Raw genomic sequence first — 22,971 nt, forward strand, 5'->3', positions numbered from 1 at the left:
TCAGACCTGGAATTGATACAGAGTTTCAATTATAGAACTGAAACAAACCAGATACCTGCTTTCAGGAGTGGAGGCCTAAGAGCTGGAGCCTCAGAGCTAAAGCTGACCCAGAATAAGAAAAGAAAAAAGAAAAAAAGGAGCGGTTGGGCGCTTCAGTCACCTGCCAGCCTGAAAAGAGCCCTTAGGCCCTCACCCAGACTGGCCAGGCATCCCAGTGGGGACCCCCACCCTGAAGGGTGAGTGACCAGCTGCAAACAGCCATCATCCCCTCACCCAGGCTGGCCAGGCACCCCAGTGGGGACCCCCACCCTGGTCCAGGACACCCTTCAGGGCAAACCAGCCGGCCCCCACACGTGCACCAGGCCTCTATCCTATATAGTAAAAGGATAATATACCTCCCGGCACCGGGATCAGCATGACAGGGTGCAGCGCCCAAACCCCCTGATCGCCCTGCTTCTCTGTGTGACAGGGGGCGGGGCCACAACCTCCCTATCTGCCCTGCTCTGTTCGTGACAGGGGAAGGTGCCCCAAACCCTGATCAGCCCTGCTCTGTGCCTGATAGGGGGGAGCTCCCCAACCCTTTGGCTCTGTGTCTGACAGGGTGCGGCTCCCCAACCTCCCCATTGGCCCTGCCCTGAGTGTGACAGTGGCGGCACCCCAACCCCCTGATCCGCCCTGCTCTGTGTGTGACAGGGTACAGAGCCCCAAGCCCCCTGATGGGCCCTGCTCTGTGTGTGACAGGGGGTGGCGCCGCAACCTCCCCATCGACCCTGCCTTGAGTATCACAGGGGGAGGTGCCCCAACCCCCCTATCGGCCCTACCCTGAGCGTGACTTAGGGTGGCATCACAACCTCCCTATCTGCCCTGCTCTGTGCATGACAGGGGGTGGCGCCCCAACTCCCCAATTTGCCCTGCTCTGAGCCCGACCAAGGGCTGCACCTAGGGATTGAGCTTGCCCTCTGCCACCCGGGAGAAGGTCTAAGCCAGCAAGTCGTTATCTCCCGAGGGGTCCCAGACTGCGAGAGGGCACAGGCCGGGCTGAGGGAACCCTCTCCCCCCCGAGTGCACAAATTTTTGTGCACTGGGCCTCTAGTGTGTATATATATATATATATATATATATATATATATATATATATATATATACCAATCTCACTGTATCGTTTTTTCAGGCTTTGAATCTTTGAATACCCTGAGCCAGCAGCACTGCTTTGATTAAAGGCCTCTTTCCTGATACCTCCAAGTGCTCAACTGTTGCTTCTTTCACACCAATTCCACAACAGAATACCCCCACAAGAAACACCATTTCTTAAACCTGCTATTCTTACAAAAATTGTATCTTTCTATAAGGCACTGCAAAATAATCATAGAAGGAATAGCACTTTAAGAGATAATTTATACATTAAAGTATTTCAGCAGAAGTAGAAGCCTAGAGCTAATGGTAAGTCTGAGAACCTAGGTCAGCCGTGGGCAAACTATGGATCCGGCCCGTTTGAAATGAATAAAACTATTGAAAAAAAGACCGTACCCTTTTATGTAATGATGTTTACTTTGAATTTATATTAGTTAACACAAACACTCCATCCATGCTTTTGTTCCAGCCCTCCGGTCCAGTTTAAGAACCCATTGTGGCCCTCGAGTCAGAAAGTTTGTCCACCCTTGCCCTAGATCCTCTCGGTATTTATGGAACTCTTGGAGATGGTTTGGGATTTCCGTAAGACATAATTAGGAATTCAAGTTCATTCTAATTAGGTCTACTGGTCAATAGACCTTAGGGCAATATTTGGGTTACAGTTGTTTAGGGTGTAAAATGTATTGTGAAGAAGAATCCTTTCATTAAATAGAGAAATTTAAAAAGTGCATTTTACTTTTTATCAGTAAAATTACAATTTATGTAGTAAGGGATATTACACTATGACTAAAAGTCAGAGATACTGGTTATTTTTATTAATGCTATTGTGCACTTTAAGCAGGTGATTTAAAATGTAAGTATTTGGCATCAATAGGCACTGCCTTTGATGGAGACTAAGGAGAAGAGGCCACAAAATACCACTTTCTCCAAACTACATATGCAAGGGCATCTATACTAATAAAAGGGTAATATGCAAATTGGTCATGATGCCCTCACAGTCACGACCAGATATGCTAATTAGTCATGACCAGTGTGCAAATTGACCGTCACTCCAACACAATAAGAGAGGGATATTCTAATTAGCCCTGATATACTAATTAGTCAAGACAAGTATGCAAATTGACCATCACTCCAACACACAAGATGGCTGCCCCAATATGATCAAAGATGGCCGCACCCATGTGGACAAAGATGGCCACCACAAGATGGCCTGCAGGGGATGGCAGTCGTGGGCAATCAGGCATGCAGGGGAGGGAAGTTAGGGGTGACCAGGCCAATAGGGGAGGGCAGTTGGGGGTGCCCAGGCCTGCCTGGGAGGACAGTTGGGGGAGACTGGGACTGCAGGGGAGGGCAATTGGGGGCAACTGGGCCTGCGTGGGGGGCAGTTAGGGGTGACTAGGCTGGCAGGGGAGGGCAGTTTGGGGCCACCAGGCCTACAGGGAATGGCAGTTAAGGGTGACCTGGCCAGCAGGGGAGGGCAATTGGGGGTGACTAGGCCAGCTGGGAAACAGTTAGGCATTGATCAGGCTGGCAGGGGAGTGGTTAGGGGGTGATCAGGCTGGCAGGCAGAAGCGGTTAGGGGCAATCAGGCAGGCAGGCAGGCGAGTGGTTGGGAACCAGCAGTCCTGGACAGTAAGAGGGATCCCAGAGTGGATAGGGTGCAAGCTGGGCTGAGAAACACCCCCTCCCCCAGGGCACAAATTTCATACACTGGTCCCCTAGTCTACAATAAACAGCTGGGATGCTCTAAATCAGCAAGATTGTTCAGGAAATGGATGTGTCTCAATGACATTCCAAAGAGAGTGTCAACCTAGGCTTAGAATTTATATATATATATTATATATATAATATATTATATATATATATATATATATATATATATATATATATATATATATATAACCTAAATGGTCTGTGATATTTGTAGATATGATATTCCTGCAGGTACTTTAGCTACATATGGTTGAGAGTGAATCACATGCCTACTAATGTGCACATTTTCCTGAAGAAAAATTTTAATATGAGAAATAGCTATGACACACCATAGGTCTTGTATAAACAAGACTCATGTACCCAATAGTGAGAAGGGTCTTTTCCCACTTACAGAAGTCCTCTTTTCTGGGGTGAAAAAAGAAGATGGGAATCACATACACTATAATTCTACCAACAAAATATCACTTCCACAGTTCAAATATGTTGAAATTTTATTAACCATATTTTCCAAAATATTAAATAGCAAAAACTGCATCAATTACTCCCTTTCCTCTTCCTCCCCAAATCTTAAAAGGCTGCTTAGAAATCATGCATATTCTCTCCTCTGCTGCCAGATGGAAGTGCAAATCACTCAAGCCTTAGGAATCCTCACCCATCCCCAAATCACAATAAAAGGCAAAACCAATTGACCCTCCCTTCACTCAAGTCATTTAGATTCACTGGGAGCCTATCCTACTATTCACAGAAAGCCTTATTTTATGAACAATAAATATTTTCATAAATCTTCTTAGTATCTCAATATTTGAACCATTTTTTTTTGGTGGGGGGGAAATGTTGATTCTACACTCTATTACAGATCACAAGACATATTTAGAACTTTAACAGAACTTTCACAGAGTGAATATACTTGCCATTTGTGAGATACAAATATTTTCACTTTACTGTATTCTTATTAATTTATTTTTTAAAATGTTCATTATGGCCGAAACCGGTTTGGCTCAGTGGATAGAGCGTCGGCCTGCGGACTGAGAGGTCCTGGGTTCGATTCCGGTCAAAGGCATGTACCTGGGTTGCGGGCACATCCCCAGTAGGAGATGTGCAGGAGGCAGCTGATCGATGATTCTCTCTCATCGATGTTTCTAACTCTCTATCTCTCTCCCTTCCTCTCTATAAAAAATCAATAAAATATATTTTAAAAAAAATGTTCATTATCGTCCACTTAATTGATTTAATGATCCTCTAATGTGCTGCTATGCACACCTTCCCAAATTCCTTCAGTTTTTGAAGCTAATTTACCTCAGGTCACATAGAATGATGAAAAAGCTTGCAGTAAAACCATATTTCTTCACTCCAAGTCTAATCAATCTAATTCCATTTATACCTTGAGTATTTTGTGTGGCAATAGAAAATCTCTTCTTCAAAAAAAACAGGCCATCTGTTCATAGGATATATAATGTCTTCAGGAAAAGAACATCATTCTGATGCTCATATTCAGTCTTTCAGTACTGCATCAATATTCTTTTTTTTTTCATCTTTCAGCATAAGTGAGTCTTCAGTTGCTTAACTATATTATAGTTAAATTTACTAAGACATTTTTATCAGTTTGAAAAGGATACTGGCAAGCTTTGTTTTCACTTACCCTTTATAAGAATAGCCAATTTGTGTGTAGTGGAATAAAATATTAACATGAGTTTGAATACTGATTCTTCCTTTTTTTATAAATGCTCATGCTGTTTTCGAATTGTTAAGCTGCTCATCAAAGATGGGCTGCTGACATTTAAAATAGCAAAGTGTAACATGTTGAAGTAAGTTTTGTATGTAAAATTGGCATTTAGAATTATGTTTGAGAAAAAGCATAAAATAATAGTTTATAAGTGGAATTGTATGTTTAAATATAGCCTTCTCTAATATGTGTAAACATCAGTGAACAAGTTATTTAGATAATTATAATAAAATTTAAAAAATATTTTTCATTTACAGTTTACATTCAATATTATTTTGTGTTAGTTTTCAGTGCTGCCCAGAGGCTCTCCATGGCCCAGAGACACCACGGTGATGAAGTTAGCATTCCGCCAGGCCACTCATGCTGCCCACTTTCAGTGGCCACCCCATCCAGGACTGGGGGACTCCTTCAGGGGTGAAGGGACTGGGTGCCGCCATCTTGTGGCTGTGGGCACAGCCATCTTTGTGATGGAGTGACAGTCAATTTGCATATTACCCTTTTATTTGATAGGGTTATTGACTATATTTCCTATACTATAATTTACATCCCTTGACTATTGTGTAGGCACAATCTACATATATATATATATAAAGCCAGTGACCATTAGGGCCATAACGACCGTAACGGCCAGTTGCTATGACTCCCACTGTGGCCAGTGAACTGGTGACCAGGGGGTGGGGCTGGCCAGCCAACCTTGAGGCCCCTCCCTCCTGCCTGCCTGCCCCTGATCAGACTCTCCCACCCTGATCAAGAGCTGGCTGCCAGCTGAACTGGTTTGGCTCAGTGGATAGACCGTCGGCCTGCGGACTCAAGGGTCCCAGGTTCGATTCCAGTCAAGGGCCTGTACTTTGGTTGTGGACACATCCCTACTGGGGGGCGTGCAGGAGGCAGCTGATCGATTTCTCTCATCGATGTTTCTAACTCTCTATCCCTCTCCCTTCTTCTCTGTAAAAAATCAATAAAATATATTTAAAAAAAACACCAAGAGCTGGCTGCCAGCCAAACGCACCCCCCTCCCTTCACCCCAGCCAGCTCTGTTCCCGATCAGCCTGCCCCACCACAATAGGCCTGCAGCTCCTTCCCCAGCTGGCCTGCCATTGATTGCACCCCCCAACCCCAATAGGGGGTGGGGCTTGCCAGCCCACCTCCTGCAGCCCCTCCCCCTGGCCACCCCAACCCTCATCACACCCCACACTCCAATAGGGAGTGGGGCTGGCCGACCAACCTCCTGTAGCCCCTCCTCCTGGCTGGCCATGCCCGTTATGGGCTCCCACCACCCTGATCATCCCACAGACCCTCCCCTCTTCTGGCCCTCCCCTGATTACCTCCCACGCCAATAAGGGGTGGTGCCAACCTGCCAACCTCCTGCAGCTCCTCCCCCAGACCAGTCTCACCCCAGATAGGCCCTCCACCCTATCAGGGGCAGAGCTGGTGGCCAACCACCCATTTCTCCTCCCCCAGGCTGCTGGCCCCTGATTGGCACCCCCACCCCATTTGGGTATGGGGCCAGCTGGCCCACTGCCCACAGCCCCTTCCCATGGCCAGTCCTGTCCCCAATTGGCCCCCCCCAACCCCAATCAGAGGTGAGGTCTGCCTGCCAATCACCCACCACCCCTTCCCCAAGCTGGCCTGGCCCTGATCGGACCCCGATCAGGGCGGGTGGCTGACCAACCTCCCACCATTTCCTCCTCCCAACAGGTCCAGCCCAGATCTGCCATGATTGGGGCCAGGCCAGCCGGACCTCACCTATGCACAAATTCATGCACTGGGCCTGGTGGGAATGCAGATTAGTGCATCCACTATAGAAAACAGTATGGAGTTTCCTCAGAAATTTAAAAATAGAACTGTTTGACCTAGTGATTCCACTTCTGGGAATATATCTGAAAACCAGAAACACTAATTTGAAAGAATATATGCACTCCTATATTTATTGTTGCATTATTTACCAAAATTTAAAAGCTTCCTGAGTGCTAATCAATAGACAGTGGATAAAAAAGAAGTGGAGTAATTTTGTCACCCCAATAAATTCAATAAAAATGAAAAAAAGAAGTGGTACATATATACAATGGAATACTACTTGGTCATAAAAAAGAACTAATTTAGCATTTGTGACACCATAGATGGCCCTAGATGGGATTATCCTACATAATAAAGAGGTAATATGCAAAATATCCCTCATGCCATCACAAGATGGCTGTGCCCACAGCAGAGGCGGGGTTACAGTAATGAGCCTTAACAAGCGATCCACAAGCACCTGAGGCTGCTTGGAGCTGGGCTGGGGCGGGGGACCTGAGGCTGTGCCTCCCACCCAGCATGGCTTAATGGGAGCCCTGAGGCTGTACCTCCCACCTGGCAGAGCTTTAGTGAGGACCTGAGGATGCCTCCCTCACCCAGTGCCTGGCCAGGGGACCTGAGGCTGTGACTGCCCCCCACCCCCCAGCGGGGCTTGACTGGGGTGGGGCCAGCCAGGTGTGGATCTCGCCCAATGGGGGTGGGGCTGGCTGGTTCTGGATCTCATGCAATTTTGAGGTGCACATGGGTCCTGTGGGGCACCCCAGACTCTGGCAGGAGGAAGATTTTCATATACATTTTACTAATTGTCTTTCATCTCTGACATTTCTATTATAGAGAAAGGGCAAATAGCAATATTAAAATATTTGTTCTAAGTAATCCCCTTTTAATGTGCATGAACTTCGTGCACTGGGCCACTAGTGCTAAATAAAATACATCAGTCAGAGAAAGACAAATACCATGTGATTTCATTTATATGTGGAATCTAAAAAAAATATAAACAAATAAAACAGAAACAGATTCATAGATAAAGAGAACAGATTGATGGTTGCCAGAGGGATGGGAGTTTGAGGGACTGGGTGAAAAAAGGTCAAGGGATTGAGAAATACAAATTGGTAGATACAAAATAGTCCTGTGGATGTAAAGACAATTATAACTTTTAAAAGACCTTTCCTACACTATTGTCTGGATACTCTAGGAAATATGTCCTATTTCCCCCTTAAAGAACTGTTTGAATTTGGTACATGAATTGAATAATTTTCATGTTTCACTCATAGTTAATGAAATACTTTGCTTGGTCAAAAGAGATCAACACATGCACACTAAAACACATATATAGGAATGTACATTCAAAGATGAAAAGGTGTGCTAGTAAGTTTTGAGAACTCAGTGGGATATGGGGCTAAAATATTTCTCAATTTCCTTTTAAGACTTAGTTTATCATGAATAGAGTTATGATGTTTTCCATGGGTAAAGCCCCCTTATGAAACCTGAATCTTAGCCTCTGATATAATTTGCTACACAAGGAACTCTAAGTCTTGAAAGAGAATTAAGTTAAATTTTAGCTTCACAACTACTTGCTGAATTCTCAGAACTTCAGATGTGTGTTGTTGTTTTTGTTTTTTTTAAGTTGGGTAATTTCAGTAAAGATTAAGTAAAATGTGTCCAATACAGGGCCTGATATTTTATAAATATTAATACTATTACTCTTACTTAATGATGCTACTGTTTTTCAGGGTAAGTTTGAAAAATGCCTCATAGTTTTGCTAAACTATGTTTCCTGAAGATAATTTAAGTTGTGCATCAAGAGTCTTCATTTAGCCCTCCCGTGTCCTTGGAACTAACTATTGTAGATAACAAAAACCAAGGTAAATTATCAGTGCCTGCAACTTGAAAGAGAATTTATTGTGGGCATTGATGATTTCAGTTGGAAATTACCAATATTAATTTGGTTTAGATATAATCATTCTACAAATTAAAATGTATTCATTATGTAGAGTGAGGCAATAGCTTATATATTTTTCACAAATGATTAAGCACAAGATACCAGAACCAAATCTCTCTATGTAGATCCTACAAGCAGTCTTCTGTATTTGCTGATCTTTTCTAAAGTTATCTTCTTCTTTTATTTGGGACTTTAATTGGGTCTTGCTTGAACACTGATAGTCAATAAATAAAGAACAAGTACAGCAATTTATCAGTCTGATTATCTTATGCTTGGTATTATTCCTGTGATATATAAGCTACTGCTCTCAATTAGACAAGGGAAGAAGTCAATATTCAGCTGAAAAGAAAGCTCAATATTTGACTTTATAAACAAAGTGTGCTTTTTTTTTAACTCGAAGACAAATTCTGATAGAAATAATCTGAATGGCTAGTCTTAATTATTGGAAAACAAAGCAATGTTGACTTGCCAACTGCTAAAGTACTGTGTAACAAATATTCCATTTAATTTAGTAGGAAACCCTTTCTAAAAATGGAAATAAAAACTAATAATTTTACACTAAAATTTAAAGCAATTTATATATTTTGTGAATAAAAAGTTATATATTTTAACACTGAGTTTTGTCAAATGTGATTTGTTAACCTAATAAAAAATTTGAAAGGAAAATGTAATTTTCAGAGTAAAAAATGTTGCAGGGGTCCTCAAACTTTTTAAACAGGGGGCCAGTTCACTGTCCCTCAGACCATTGGAGGGCCAGACTATAGTTTAAAAAAAACTATGAACAAATTCCTATGCACACAGCGGCAGCAAAAACACCTGGTGGGCCGTATTAATGTTTTCAGTGGGCTGCATGTGGCCCGCGGGCCGTAGTTTGAGGGCCCCTGGTTTAGAAAAAGGCAAGATTTTCTGTAACTTGGTGATAAAATAACTACTTCAAGGTTTGAATCTCTGCTTCTGTTCTCTGAATTCAAAGAATTTAACGGGGCATTCTAAAAGATAAAGAATTTGCAACAATGTTAGAGAGCAGTGATAAATTTGAAACCCTATGGCTTTTTTTTTTCTTGAATATTAGTAGCTTGTTATAAAAGATGTATTTTCTAAAGTTGCTTTAAAAATAAGATACGAAACAAACAATAATTTTGCCAAAAGGCATGATCTAAAGAACCCTGTTGCTTCTGCTGAACAAAGTAACTACATTTATCTATCATATCAATTTACTGATAATAGCATTTCTTTGATATTTTTACTTTTATCTTGATCATTTCAAGAACCTTTACTTTGATTACTACATCTTATATAATAAAGAGGTAATATGCAAATTGACCATCACTCCAACACACAAGATGTCCACCCCATGTGGTCAAAGATGGCTGCCACCATGTAGTCACAAGATGGCCACCACAAGATGGCCAGCAGGGGAGGGCAGTTGGGAGGGACTATGCCTGAAAGGGAGGGCAGTTGGGGGCAATCTGGCCGGCAGGGTAGAAGTTAGGCATTGAGCAGGCTGGCAGGGGAGTGGTTAGGGGGAAATCAGGCAGGCAGGCAAGCAGTTGGGAGCCAGTTGGATTGTGAGAGGGATGTCCGACTGCCCTTTTAGGCCTGGTCCCAAGGGGATGGGTCCTAAACGGGCAGTCGGACATCCCTCTCGGGTTCCCAGATTGGAGAAGGTGCAGGCTCGGCTGAGGGACACATACACCCAACCCCCCCCCCCCCCGTGCATGAATTCTGTGCACTGGGCCACTAGTTAAATATAATGTGTGTGTGTTACAAGCTTTTGAGTCTGCTCTCAACTCCTGTTTTTTTTTTTTTTTTTTTTTTTTTAATTTAGTCTTGACTTGAGGCCTGGTGCACTAAATTTGTGTGCAGAGGTCTAGGGGCCCTCAGTCTGGCTTACACCCTCTCGCAATCTTGGACCCCTCAGGGGATGTCACCCCTAACTGCCTCTGCCTGCCTGCTTGATCACCCCTAACTGCTCCCCTGCCTGCCTGATCTCCCCTAACCATCCTGCCTGCCTGCCTGATTGCCCCTAACGACTCTGCCTGCCTTTCTGATTGCCCCTAACTGGTCACCTACCTGCCTTATCACCCTTAACTGCCTCAGCATTGGCCCCTGCTGCCGTGGCTTCATCTGGAAGGATGTCTTGAATGATGTCTGGAAGGTCATTTGGCTGTCTGGTCTAATTAGCATATTATGCTTTTATCATTATAGATAGTATTACAGATTCCTCCCATTTCTCCCCTTCCTCCCTCTCAGCCCAGCTCCTACCCACCCATGTCTTCACCACCCTATTGCCCATGTCCATAGCCTATACATATAATTTCATTGGTTTGTCCCCCCACCCGCACATAAAGATATGCCAAATTATTCCATGCCTCCATGCTTCATATCTTATTTTGTTGGTTAATTGTTTTGTCCATTAGATTCTACAAATAAGTGAGATCATGTGATATTTGTCTTTCTCAGATTGACTTATTTGCATAATATTTTCCAGGTCAATTCATGCTGTCCCAAAAGGTAAGAGATCCCACTCTGGCCGGTTAGGCTCAGCGGATAGAGCATTGGCCTGCGGACTGAAGGGTCCCAGGTTCGATTCTGGTCAAGGGCATGTACCTTGATTGCGGGCACATCACCAGTGGGGGGCGTGCAGGAAGCAGCTGATCGATGTTTCTCTGTCATCGATGTTTCTCACTCTATCCCTCTCCTTTCCTCTCTGTAAAAAATCAATAAAATATATATTTTAAAAAAGAAAAAGGTAAGAGATCCCTTTTTTTTTGCAGCTGAATAGTATTCCATAGTGTAAATGTCTCACAGCTTTTTCTTTTTTTAATCCATTCATTTACTGATGGGCACTTAGGCTGTTTCCAAATCTTAGCCATTGCAAATAATGCTGCTATGAACATAGGGGTGCATATATTCTTTCTCATTGATGTTTCAGGGTTTTTAGGATATATTGCCAGAAGTCAGATTACTGGGTCAAATGTGAGTTCCACTTTTAATTTTTTGATGCTACTCCATATTATCATTTTCTATAGTGGTGCACCAACCTGCATTCCCACCAGCAGTGAACTAGTATTCCCTTTTCTCTACATCGTTTCAAGCATTTGTTGTTTGTTGATTTATTGGTGGTAGCCATTCTGACAGGTGTGAGGAGATATCTCATTGTGGTTTTAATTTGCATCTCTCTGAAGATTAGTGACCGAACATTTTTTTATATGTCTCTTGGCCATTTGAAAGGCAGCTATGCTCACCACTATACCACCAATGCCAACGCTCTTGGTCAATTGTATGTCCTCTGGAGAAATGTCCATTCAGGTCCTCTACCAGTTTTGTAATTGAATCCTTTGTCTTTTGTTCAGTTGTATCACTAGTTTATATATTTTTGAGATTAATTGCTTATCAGATATATCATTGGCAAATATGTTCTCCCATACAGTGGGTTCCCCTTTCATTTTTATGGTGGTTTATTTTACTATGCAGAAGCTTTTTTAAATGTATTTGTATATATATATATATATATATATATATATATATATATATATATAGAGAGAGAGAGAGAGAGAGAGAGAGAGAGAGAGAAACATCAATGATGAAAGAGAATCATTGATTGGCTGCCTCCTGCATGTCCCCTACTAGGGATCAAGTCCAGGACCCAAGCATGTGCCCTTGACCTGTAGTAGAACCGGGGACACTTCAGTCCGTAGGCCAACACTATCCACAGAGCAAAACCTGCTAGGGCTGTGCAGAAGCTATTTAGTTTGTGCAGAAGCTATTTACTTTGATATAGTCCAATTTGTTTATTTTTCCATTGTTTCTCTTGCCATAGGACAGTGATGGCGAACCTATGACATGCGTGTCAGAGGTGACACACGAACTCATAATTTGGTTGATTTTTCTTTGTTAAATGCCATTTAAATATATAAAATAAATATCAAAAATATGTCTTTGTTTTACTATGGTTGCAAATATCAAAAAATTTCTATATGTGACACAGCACCAGAGTTAAGTTAGGGTTTTTCAAAATGCTGACACGCCGAGCTCAAAAGGTTCGCCATCACTGTCATAGGAGATATACTGACAAAAATTCTGCTTCACGAGATGTATGAGATTTTGCTGCCTATGTAATCTTCTAGGATTTTTATGGTTTAATGGCTTACATTTAATTCTTTTATCCATTTTGAGTTTATTCTTGTGTATGGTGTAAGTTGGTCATCTAATTTCATCTTTTTATATGTCTGTCCAGTTTTCCCAACACCATTTCTTGAAAAGACTGTCTTTACTCCATTGTATGTTCATGCCTCCTTTGTCAAATATTAATAGAGTGTAATGGTGTGGGTCAATTTCTGGGGTTTCTATTTAGTTCCATTGGTCTATGTGCCTGTTCTTGTGCATGTACCAGGCTGTTGTGATTACAGTGATTTGTATGATATCTGATATTGAGATCCCTCCAACTTTGTTCTTTCTCGGGATTGCTGTGGCTATTCTGTATCTTTTATGGTTGCCTTTTAAATTTTTTAGTATTTGTTCTAGGTCTGTGAAGTATACCATTATCATTTTAATAGGGATTGCATCAAATCTATAGATTGCTTTGGGTATTAGGGATATTTTCATAATATAAATTCTTTCAATCCATTAACATTGTATACTCTTCCATTTGTTTGTATCTTCTCTATTTTTTTTCAATGTCACATAGTTTTCAAAGCACAAGTATTTTGCCTCCTTGATTACGTTTTTTGTAGGTATCTTTATTTGTTGTTGTTGCAATGAAAATGGGATTGTTTGTTGAGTTTCTCATTCTGAGAGTTCATTATAGGTATATAAAAATGCCATTGATTTCTGGGTATTGATTTTGTATCCTGCTACATTGCCAAATTCATTTAATAAGTCTAGTAGTTTACTGGTGGAGTCTTTAAGGTTTTCTATGTATAATATCATGTCTGCAAATAATGACAATTTTACTTCCTCTTTTCCAATTTGGTTGCCTTTTATCTCATCTTTTTTTTAAACAAAATCCAACTTTTATTGTTTAAAGTGTTACATGTCTGTCTCCTTTTTTTTTCTGATTAACCTTCCCCTGAGGGCAAGCCCTCACCACCCTAGTGTCTGTGTCCATTGGTCATACTAATATGCATTCATACAAGTCCTTTGGTTGATCTTTTGTCTTATCACTGTGGGTAGGAATTCCAGTACTATCCTATATAATAAAATCCTAATATGCAAATAGACCGAACTGTGGAATGACAGGTCACTATGATGTGCACTGACCACCAGGGGGCAGACACTCAGACAAGAGCTGCCCCCTGGTGATCAGTGCACTCCCACAGCTGGAGCGCTGCTCAGCCAGAAGCCAGGCTCACGGTTGACAAGCACAGCAGCTGTGGCGGGATCCTGTTCCACCTCCGCTGCAGCGCTAAGGAGCAGCGAGCCAAGCAATAAGGATCAAGGGGTCCCGGACTGCGAGAGGGTGAAGGCTGGGCTCAGGGGACCACAACCCCCCCCCCCCCAGTGCACGAATTTCGTGCACTGGGCCTCTAGTGTTGAATATGAGTGGCGAAAGCGGATATCCTTTTCTTGTTCCTGTTCTTAAGGGAAAGGCTTTTTGCCCATTGATTATGATTCTAGCTCAGGGGTGGGCAAACTTTTTGACTCGAGGGCCACAAAAGGTTCTTAAACTGGACCGGAGGGCAGGAACAAAAGCATGGATGGAGTGTTTGTGTGAACTAATATAAATTCAAAGTAAACATCATTACATAAAAGGGTGCAGTCTTTTTTTCTTTTTCTTTTTTTTTTTTTTTTTAGTTTTATTCATTTCAAACGGGCTGGATCCGGCCCGCGGGCCGTAGTTTGCCCACGGCTGTTCTATCTGAAGGTTTGTCATATATGGTCTTTATTATGTTGAGGTACAATCTCTCAATTCCAATATTATTGAGAGTTTTTATTTAAAAAGAGTGCTGACCTTTTTTAATGCTTTTTCTGCAACTACTGATATCATCATGTGATTTTTATCTTTCATTTTGTTTAGGTAAAGCATCACATTTTTTGATGTGTGAATATTGTAGCAGCCTTGCATCCCTGGAATAAAACCTACTTAATCATGGCGTATGAACTTTTTAATATATTACTGCATCTGATTTGTTAATATATTGCTGAGGATTTTATCAACTGTGTTTAACAACAATATTGGCCTATAGTTTTCTTTCTTTGTAGTATCTTTATCTGGTTTTGGTATTAGGATAATGCTGACCTCATAAAAAAAGAGCTTGGAAATGTTCCTACTACTTACATTTTTTGGAATAGTTTGAAGAGGATAGTTATTAGTTGTCCTTTGAATATTTGGTAAAATTCTACTGTTAATCCATCCAGTCTATGACTTTTGTTTGCAGAGAGTTTTTTAATTATTGATTGAATTTCATCACTTGTTATTGGCTTATTTAAAGGTTCTGATTCTTCCTGATTGAGTTTTGAAAGACTGTATGTTTCTAGGAATTTTTCCATTTCACAAGATTGCCCAGTTTGTTGGCTTATAGTGTTTGCTTACATTCCTTTTTATTTCTGTGGTGTCTATTGTTATATTGCCTCTTTCATTTCTGATATTTTCTTTTTATTTGGGTCCTGTCTATTTGTTTCTTGATAAGTCTGGCTAAGGTTTCATCAATGTTGTTTACCTTTCCAAAGAACCAGCTGGTGGCTTCATTGATCTTTTGTGCTGCTTTTTTAGCCTCTATTTAATTTATTTCTACCCTTGTCATTATTTTTTCCTTCTTTCTGCTTACTCTGGACTTTTCATGTTATTTTATTTCTAATTCTTTAATTTTTAGGGTTAAATATTAATTTGGTCTTGTTTTTTGAGGTAGGCCTGAAAGTGCTATGAGCTTCTTTCTCAGGGCTGCTTTTGCTGTGAGATTTGGGGTTGCTGTGTGTTCATTTTAATTCTTTTCTAGGAAGTTTTTAATTTCTTGCTTGGTCTCATTGGTAACCCATTCATTGTTTAATAGCATGCTATTTAGCCTCCGTGTCTTTGAATGTTTTTAAATGTTTTTATTGTGGTTTATTTCTAAATTTATGCCACTGTGATCTGAGAAGATGCTTGATATGATTTCAATTTTCGTAAACTTGCAAGGGCATAGCTTGTGTCCTAAAATGTGGTATGTCTTTGAAACTGTCCCATGTGCATTTGAGAAGAATATATATTCTGTAGATGTGGGGTGAAATATTATGAAAATATCAATTCTATCTGGTCTAGTGTGTTGTTTAGGATTGCTGTGTCCCTGTGGATTTTTTTTTTCTAGAAGATCTGGCCAATGATGTCAAAGTGGTAATACAGTGTCCTACTATAAATGTGTAGCTGTTGATCCTTCCCTTGATATCCTTCAGAAGTTGATTAATATATTTAATATATTGGGTGCATATGTGTTTACCAGAGTTATATCCTTTTGTGTTATTGGCCCCTTTAATATTATGAAGTGGACTTAAATTATCTCTTGTTATGTCCTCCACTTTGAAGTATATTTTGTCAGATATGAGTATTGCTACCCCAGATTTTTTTTTTAATTGTCATTTGCCTGAAATATTTTTTTTCCATCCCTTCCCTTTCAGTCTGTGTGAGTCCTTTGTTCTGAGGTTGGTGTTTTGTAGCTAGAAGATATATAGGTCATGTTTTCTTATCCATTCAGCTACTCTATATCTTTTGATTGAAACATTTAATACATTTACATTTAAGGTTATTATTGATGGGTATTTATTTGTTGACATTTTTAACCTTCATGCCTGTGTTCCTCTCTCCTTTCTATTTCTTCTTTTTACAACAGTCCCTTTAGCATTTCTTGCATTGTTGGTTTGATGGTGATAAACTCCTTTAGCCTTTTTTGTCTGTGAAGCTCCTAATTTCACCTCCTGTTTTGAATTATAGCATTGCTGGATAGAGTGTTCTTGGATTCAGTCCCTTGCTGTTCATTACTTTGTATACTTCATGCCTGTCCTTTTAGCCTGAAGTGTTTCTATTGAAAAATAAGCTGACGATCTAATGGGAGTTCCCTTGTAGGTAACTTTCTGTCTGTCTCTTGCAGCTTTTAAAATTCTTCCTTTGTCTATAATGTTTGACATTTTAATTATGATGTGTCTTGATGTGGGTCATTTGGGGTGATCCTGATTGAGACTCTGTACAGCCTAGAGTTGTGTGACCTTTTTCTTCCCAAAGTCAGGAAAGTTTTCTGTCATTATTTTTTCAAACCATTTTTCTATTTTTTTCTCAGGTTCTATCCTTCTGGCACCCTTATTACACGGATGTTATTTCATTTTCTGTTGTCACAACGCTCTCTTAAACTATCGTCCTGTTGTTTATTTGTTTTGTTTTGTTTATTTTGGTGGGGTTTTGTTGTTGTTGTTTGTTTATTTTTAATTCCTGCTCTGATAGGGTGTTTATTTCTACCTTGTATTCTAATTCACTGAATTGGATCTCAGCTTCTTCAAGTCTACTGTTGAATCCTTCCAGGTTGATCTTTGTTAGAGCTATGCCATTCTTAATTTGCTCTTGATTCTTTCTCATGCTGTTTTACACATTCAGCTCCATATTATTTTCATTAGGTTGTTTTTAATTCTCACTCAGATGTTTGAGCATTCTTATAACCATTACTTTGAATTCTTTATTTGACACATTACTTGCCTCTATTTCATTTAGCTCCTTTCTGATGATTTCTTTAATTTGGGGGTTGTTTCTTTGTCTGCCCATTTTTGCTGTCACTTTGTATTTGTTTCTACATATTAGATAAAACCATCATGTCTCCCAGATTTTGGAGGTGGTCTTATATAATAGGCTTGTGGGACCCAGTGGTGCAGTCTCTTAGATCTCCTAATGTGGGTGCTCTAGGAAATCCCCGTACTTGAGTAATTTGGGTTTTTCTGTTGTAGTTGGGTCTTGAATGTTATTTCCCTGTTCATGGATGGATTTTCCTATCAGGCTGGCTGACTGTGGTTTACCCCTGACAACGTCACGCAAGCTGTTGTGGTGTTGTTGACTAAACTGAACAAAATACAATAATACACAACATGAAATAGAAGAAACAAAACAAAACTGTGGACAAGACCCATATATCACCAACAAAAGCAACCACCAGAAAAGAGAATTAGGAAAGAGAAAAGAGATCAAGAACAATAGAAAAAAATGTGGAAAAAACCCCAAACAAATAAAAGTACAAACAAAAAACAATAGGAAAATAGGGTGGTAGAATATGTATATACAGAGATTAAATAAAGAAATGAGAATAAAGAACATGAGGACTAGGGGAAGGAAAATAGTTTAGAATAAAGGAGGAAGAAAAAATGAAAGCACATGGAAAAATTGAAAAGGAAAACAGAGTAGAAAGCAAATAGATCTAAAACAAAAAGAAAAAAAGATGAAAAAGCAGGAGAAAAAGAAAAGAGAAATAAGAAAAAAAAAGAGATAAAAGAAAAAAGAGATATAAAGAAAAGAGATAAAAAGAGAAAAAAGAAAGAAAACTTGAGTAAGAAAAAGGAAGAGAAAAATTATGTGTATGAATGAAACAATAGAGACTAGAAAAATAACAATTCAATAGAGCAAAGAAGATAATTTAAAAAAGGAAAAAAAAGAAAGGAGAAAGAAAAGTTTTAAAAAAGATAAAATAAAATAAAAATTGGGAGGAAAAAAGAAAACAAGTAAAGTTGCTTTCATTTCAGCCAAGTTTAGTGTCCCATGGGAGATAGTTTTAGATCCCACTTTTCCATTCTGTTTGCCAATTCTGGGCTTTTTGTTAGGTACTTCGATGCTAATGACTGTCAGGCAGTGTTTTTCTTTTAATTCATTATTGTTGAAAGTATTAGACATCTCCCCTTTTTTTCCCCATTTTCTTCTCCCAGTCTGTCCTCACCATCCAGTCCCAGACTAAATGTCTCCCCCTTCCTTTGTCTATGTCTATTGTTTATGCTTATATGCATACAAGCTCTTTGGTTGATCTCTTACTCCCTCCCCAATACCCCAATACCACCACTACGCTCCTTTGCCTTCCCTCTGAGGTTTGATGGTCTGTTCAATTATTCTATGTCTATGGATCTATTTTTGTAAATAAGTTTATGTTGTTCAGTATATGCCACCAATGATTAAGATCATCTGATACTTACCTTTCCCTGACAAACTTATTTTGTGAGTATAATGCTCTCTAGGTCCATCCATGCTCTTTTAAATAGTGAGAGTTCTTTCTTTTTTACAGCAGTGTAGTATTCCATAGTGTAGATGTACCACTGTTTTTTTTTTTATTTTGTTTTATTGCTTAAAGTATTACAAAGAGTATTACATATGTCTCCTTTCCACCTCCCTTGACCTTCCCCCGGCCTCCCCTACCCCCCAGAGTCTTGTGTCCATTGGTTGTGCTTATATGCATGCATACAAGTCCTTACCACTGGTTTTTAATCCATGCATCTGCTTATGGGAACTTAGGCTTTTTCCAAATTTTAACTACTGTAAATTGTGATCCTATAAACATAGGGGTGCATATATCCTTTCAAATCAATGTTTATAATCTTCAGATATATTCCTAGAAGTGGGATTATTGGGTTAAATGGGAGTCCCATTTTTAATTTTTTGAGGAAACTCCATAATGTTTTCCATAGAGGTGGCAACGGTCTACATTCCACCAATGGTGTATGAGGATTTCCTTTTCTCCAAATCCTCAACAGCACTTGTCATTTGTTTATTTGTTGATGATAGCCATTCTGACCGGTGTGAGGTGGTACATCATTGTTGTTTTGATTTTCATGTCTTGGAAAATTAGTGACTTAGAGCATGTTTTCATATGTCTCTCAGCCTTCTGTATGTCTGCTTTCAAGAAGTGTCTATTTAGGTCCTTTGCCCATTTTTCAAATTGGATTGTTTATCTTCCATTTTTTAAGTTGTATGAGTTTCCTATACATTTTGCAAACCCTTAGCAGATGTAAATTTGGCAAAATGTTCTATGAAGTGGGTTCTGTTGTTATTTTGTTGATGGTATCTTTTGTTGTGCAGAAGCTTTTTATTTTGTTGTAGTCCCATTTGTTCATTTTATCCTTACTTTCCACTGTCCTAGGATCTGTATCAGTAAGATATTGCTATGACATATGTATGTTATTTTGCTGCCTATGGATTGTTCTAAGATTTTTGTGGTTTCCCATCTTACGTTTACGTCTTTTATCCATTTTGAGTTCATTTTTGTTTATGGTGTAAGTTGGTTGTCGAGTTTCATTTCTTGCATGTATCTGTCCAAATTTCTCAACATTTATTGAAGAGACTGTTTTGTCTCCATTGTATGCTCTTGCCTTCTTTGTCAAATATTAATTGAGCATAATGGTTTGGGTCACTTTCTAGTTTCTCTGTTCTGTTCCATTAGTCTATATGTCTGTTCTTGTGCCAGTACCAGGCTGTTTTGAGAACAATGACCCTGTAATGTAACTTGATGTCTGGTATTGTAGTCCCTCCAAGTTTTATATGTTTTCTCAGGATTTCTGCAAGTATTCAGGATTTTTTTTTATTCTATATAAATTTTTGAAGAGTTTGTTCTAGGTCTGAGAAATATGCCATTAGTATTTAAATGAAGATTGAGTTGAATGTATAGATTGCTTTGGGCAGTTTGGACAGTTTAATGATGTTGATTCTACTAATACGTGAACACAGTATATTTTTCCTCTTGTTCATATCTTCCTCCATCTCTTTTTTCTCAACATTCTGTAGTTTTCCTAATACAGTTGTTTTACCTTGTTAGTTAAGTTTATTCCCTGGTATCTTAATTTATTTGTTGAAATGGTAAATAAGATTTTTTTTTTTTTTTAGTTTCTCTTTCTGTGAGTTCGTTATTGGTGTATAAAAATGCCATGGACTTCTGGTTATTAATTTTGTATTTGCAATGTTGCCAAATTCATTTATTTAGACTAGTTTTTCTATGGAATTTTTAGGGTTTTCTATGTACAATATCATGTCATCAGCAAATAATAACAGTTTTACTTTTTCTTCTCCAATTCAGATGCTTTTTATTTCTTCTTCTTGTCTGATCACGTTGGCTAGCATTTCCAATACTATGTCAAACAAGAGTGGTGAGAGTGGGCATCCTGTCTTCTTTCTTTTCTTAGAGGAAATGGTTTTAGTTTTTGCCCATTGAGTATGATGTTGGCTCTAGGTTTGTCATTTTAGGCTTTTATTATGTTGAGTTATGATCCCTCTATTTCCACTTTGAGAAAAGTTTTTATCAAGAAAGGGTGTTGGATTTTGTCAAATGCCTTTTCTGCATCAATTGATATGATTATGTGATTTTTATCTCTCAGTTTATTTATGTGATGTATCATGTTTATCAATCTGTGGATATTGTACCAGCTTTGCATCCCTGGAGTAAATCCCATTAGGCCTTGGTGCATGAACTTTTTAATATATTGTTGGATATGATTTCTAATATTTTGTTGAGGATTTTAGCATATATGTTCACCAGGGATACTAGCCTATAATTCTCTTACTTTGTAGAATTTTTATATGTTTATGGGATTAGAGTAATGCTGGTTTCACAGAAGAAGCTTGAAAATATTCCTTGCTCTTGATTTTTTTGGAATAGTCTGATGAGGGTAGGTTTCAGTTCTTTGAATGTTTGGTAAAATTCCCCTGTAAAGTCATCTGGACCAGGGCTTTTGTTTGATGGAAGTTTTTTTTACAACTTCAATTTCTTCAATAGTTATCAGCTTATTCAGATTTTTGCTGATTGAGTTTTGGAAGATTGTATTTTTCTAGGAATATGACCATTAAAGCTAGGTTGTCCAGTTTATTTGAATAGAGTTGTTCATAGTGTTATTTTTACAATCATTTGTATTTCTGTGGGGTTGGTTGTTATTTCACCTGTTTAATTTCTGATTTTTTAAATTTAAGTACACTATCTTTGCTTCTTGATGGGCTTGGCTAGCGGTTCTTCAGTCTTGTTTATCCTTTCCAATTACCAGCTCTTGGTTTTAATGATCATTTGTATTGTTTTTGTCTCTATGTCATTTATTTCCACTCTGACCTTTATTATTTCCTTCCCTCTACTTTGGGCTTTTCTTGTTGCTCTCTTTCTAATCCTTTAAGTAGTATGGTTAGATAATTTATTATCAGTTTTTTTGTTTGTTTGTTTTTGTTTATTTAATTAATTAATTATTATTATTATTATTATTTTTTGAGATAGGCCTGTAGTGCTATGAACTTCCATCTCAGGACTGCTTTCACTGTGTCCAGTAGATTTTTGATTATTGTGTTTTCATTGTCATTTGTTTCCAGGATGATTTTATTTCCTCTTTGATCTCTTTGGTAGCACAATCATTGCTTAATAGCATGCTATTTAGCCCCTAAATGTTTGATTTTTTAAATTGGTTTTATTGTAGTTGGTTTCCACTTTAATGCCATTGTCATTGGAGAAGATGCTTGATATCATTTCTATCTTCTTGAATTTGAAGACACTTAGGCTGTGTCTTAATATGTGGTCTATCTTTGAAAATGTCCCATGTGCACTTGAGAAGAATGTATATTCTGTAGCTTTGGGGTGAAATGTTCTATAGATGTCAATTATTTCCATCTGATCTAGTGAGTCATTGAGGATTGCTGTGTTTTTTTTGTTTTTGGGTTTGTTTTTTTTTTGTAGATTTATCCAGTGGTATCAATTGCATATTAAAGTCCCCTACTATGATTGTATTGCTGTTGATCTCTCCCTTGATATATTCCAGAAGTTAATTTTATTTATTTGGTCCTTCATGTATTGGGTCAATATATGTTTACCAGAGTTATATCCTCTTGTATTGATCCCTTTAGTATTTTAAAGTGGCCTTCATTATCTCTTATTATGGCCTTCACTTTGAGGTCTATATTTTTCAGATATAATTTTTGCTACTCCAGCTTTATATATATATATATTATTATATTATATTTTATTATCCATTCAGCCCTCCTATGTCTTTTGATTGCAGCATTAAGTCTATTCATGTTTAAGGTTATTATTGATAGGTAATTGTTTGTAGCCATTTTTATTCTTTTTTAAAAAATATATTTTATTGATTTTTTACAGAGAGGAAGGGAGAGGGATAGAGAGAAACATCGATGAGAGAGAAACATTGATCAGCTGCCTCCTGCACACCTACTGGAGGTGTGCCCACAACCAACGTACATGCCCTTGACCGTAATTGAACCTGGGACCCTTCAGTCCGCAGGCTGACGCTCTATCCACTGAGCCAAACCAGTTAGGGCACCATTTTTATTCTTTATGCCTATGTTCCTTCTTCCCTTTCCATTCCTTTTTTTTTTTTTACAACAGTCCTTTTAGCATTTCTTGCATTGCTAGCTTGGTGGTAATAAATTCCCTTAGCCTTTTTTTTGCTTGTGAAGCTCCTGATTTCACCTTCAATTTTGATTGATAGCCTTGCTAGATCGAATATTCTTTGATTCAGTACCTTGCTTTACAACTCTTTGTATGCTTAATTACCTTCCCTTCTGCCCTGTTGTGTTTTTTGTTAAGAAATCTATTGATAATCTAATAGGATATCTCTTGTAGGTAACTTTCTATTTCTCTCTTGCAGCACTTAAGATTATTTTTTGTTAACTTCTGCCATTGTAATTACTATGTGTCTTGGTTTTGGTCTTTTGGGGTTCATCTTATTTGGGACTCTCTGTGCTTGTGTGACT

The sequence above is a fragment of the Myotis nattereri genome (assembly GCF_964212035.1).
Source record: "Myotis nattereri genome assembly, chromosome: X".
Taxonomy (NCBI): domain Eukaryota; kingdom Metazoa; phylum Chordata; class Mammalia; order Chiroptera; family Vespertilionidae; genus Myotis; species Myotis nattereri.